The sequence below is a fragment of the Salvia splendens genome, chromosome 3 (genome assembly GCF_004379255.2).
Source record: "Salvia splendens isolate huo1 chromosome 3, SspV2, whole genome shotgun sequence".
Lineage (NCBI taxonomy): Eukaryota > Viridiplantae > Streptophyta > Magnoliopsida > Lamiales > Lamiaceae > Salvia > Salvia splendens.
The window spans coordinates 32,521,203-32,524,424 of NC_056034.1; positions in this window are offsets into that span (position 1 = coordinate 32,521,203).

Consider the following 3,222-nt stretch of genomic DNA (forward strand, 5'->3'; position numbering starts at 1 on the left):
TTGCATCATTCGGCCTCTTCTGAATACCACATAACTTACTGAATTCATTTAAGAACTCGTACGGACACTCATTTCTATGCCCAGAGAACGTTGGCAAGATGCCGAGTACGTTTGTCTTGATCTCAATAGTCCTCTGGCGTGGATTCATCACTATAGCTTGAGCTGGTTCTCCATCTAAATGGGCGGTTAACGAACCGATCTCTGGATCTGGATCTACTACTTGCGCCATGACTACTTCCTCTGTTTCTGACTCTGTTGGTGACTTGGGATCCTCCCTTCCGGATGAACTTCAATCCTCTTCACTTTCCGAACCGAACGGAAATGGTTCTCCCGTAGATAACCCTGATCTGGTGGTGACCGTGGATGCTGTATCCTTGATCTGCCAAATGAATCTATTGTCCCTCCACCCAGATGAGTTACTCCAGAATCGAGTCCGCGAGCCTCTTCTCATAAACTGAAAAGAAAAGAAAAATAAATCAAAACTATGTATGCCAAAAATCTCTAAAAACAATCACAAAATACGCCATCCATCCCCGGCAACGGCGCCATTTGAAGGTCGCGAGTTTAGAGTAGCGTGTGTTTATATGTTGTGAAAATGCGATGCTAGGTCAAGACACCAAGTCCTATGAATCCACTAGATCACTTGGTCTAGGAACTCAATGTAACAAGGAATACTCTGTCGTTGTACACACAAACTCTCATTCAAAGATCCCTCAACCCGAATACTATGGATTAGTATAGAGAAGCAGGGGTCGATCCCACGAAGATGGATACGTAAGAAAGCATTTAGAGACTCTTGACTAAGCGGCTGCTGCCACGCAAACAGGGTTGAGGTATAACTACTACTAGACCTAGGCAGGAAATATAAACCCTCTAGACCTAGAAAGCTGTAAACATGCTGAGATCAAACATCATCAAGACTTCGGTATATTAAGCTTACTTCCTAGACCGTGTAAACGACTACCTAATTTAGCTAGACAGAGATCAACCAACAGTGGGGACCATGACCCAGAAATATCGAGTACGGCAGAAAAGCTGCAAATAACTGACTGAGAAAATAACTAACTACGGCATGCTTTTCTTCAACGGATTTAAACACGAAGATGAAGTAAACAGAGCACATACCCAGATTCGAACAGAATGTAAAAGTTTGGTCGTCGGAAACTTACGACAAACTGGAAATAACGCAGATCTACATATACTAGACGAAGCGAAATGAAAACTGGAAGACTAGGCATCAAAATAAACCAACTCTGCTCAGATCTCACGTCGAACGCTTAATCCACTTCGGATCCAAGCAATCCGAAACCAACAACAACTAGATTCCACTCCATAACTTCCGATCTAACAGATCTACTCCGATCAACTCCAATTTCCAGCAATCGCACACAACTTAGCAACAACACCAAACTTAAATCTCCGATTCAACCACCAGCAAACTCCGATCATCCAGATTCAACCATTAACCTACATAAGTTCATAAAACAATTGCGAAACGCATCCAACACAGGCAAACTAACGCAAACTCCAGAAAATCTCGACAACCAAATTAGAAATCAACACCAACGTCATAATAGAAAATGAAACTTGCATTAAACACAGAAATATTCGGCGAAATCGGAAGGCCGAGCTTCGAACAGCGAAGCTCGGTGAAATACGAAATACGAAAGCAGTAAAGTGGAGCTTGTTTCTTCGCCCTCAACAGGACGGTGTTACAACCCAACAACAAATGTATGAAAGCTAAAGGTGAACCCAAGTGCGAAACCCCTGAATTTCCCTCTAAGAACCCAAGTGTATAGAAAAGTGAACTAGCTGCAGACTGTTAGTGAGGCCTCCACCGAGAAGGTCCCTCCAGAATGCATGCATCCTTCCTTTTATAGACACGGACATAATCTTCTAGAACCTTCGTAGAAATCTCCATTCTACCCTTCAGTTCTGAGATTTACTCCGTCTTGCAATTTCTTTCACAACGTTCACTTATTCGCCAGTTTCCTCGGGCTTGTGATTGCCTCCTTCTTTTCTTGGACCTGGCGAATTTCTTCTACACACCTGGCTTAAAACATGTGTTAGACCCAACAAATTCACGGATTTATCCCCTAGACCTATGCATGAAATTAGCCTTATCAGTGCGCCATATCCAGCTCATTTCCTCACGTGTTCTTCTTCTAGACGCCAGCGTTCCCCGCCTAACTGCTTGATCATTCCCCCTTGATCAACTCCCCCGATTCTTGGCCGCCCTTTATCGCCTTTTGTACTTGCTTGATCAATTCGGCCTTGCTGCCTTGGTCAAGTGGCACTTCTGCACATTTAACACTTGTTTTGCGCGATAAACCGATCAAGTAGCATACATTTTACCCTTAAACCGATTCATGAAATGAGCCTTATCAATGGTGCAGTAGCAGTTTACTTTCGATTTGTTTCCTTTTCGTTTGAATTGCATGGATCTGATCTAGATTAGTCGTATTTCCTGTTTTATGCTAGGTACTCTATTAGATATGTAGTTGTTTCTCAGTTAATTTAATTTTGGTTGATTGTAGAAGAAGAAAGTCATAGTTCGTTAGTATAACCATCTCTGTCACCTTTTCCATTATTTCAGCTTTATTGCAGTGCACATGTTTTGAGTCAGTGGTCCCGTTTTACTTTTGCAGAAATACTTTTACTGAGTCAGTCCAGTTGATCAGTTTAATATGTCTTCGTTTTGTCTTTGTTTAGTTTAGTTGATCCATTAGATTTTCCGACTTGATCAGTTCAGTTACTTAGATTAAACTTTAACCCACTATGAAGCGTGGCAGCAGCCAAATTTTCCCAAATTTCCCAAACACAACTCAACACGTCTTCGTCTCTGTGGGATCGACCCTTACTTCCCTTTACTAGTTTATAGTATTGTGGGTCAAGGTATTGAAAGCACTAAGTCTCTCAGTTTGCACGCCCAACGACTAGTTAATAGCCTGCCTGATCCATTGTTAGTCTTATCTTGATCAAATACGTGAACCCTATCTGTTTCAATCTGTACGTAATCTACTTAGAGAGTCTTAAAAATCAGCTTTCAAATGGCGCCGTTGTCGCGGAGGGATGGCGTTTTATGTGCTTGTGTTTGAGATATTTTGTCACGACTACAAGTCCCTAGTCAAGAAAGTGTAGCTATTTCGCGACTAAACTTACTAAATGGTCTCAAACTCATCATAGAAAATGCTTAATTCAAAGGAAGTATTGTCTTAATGT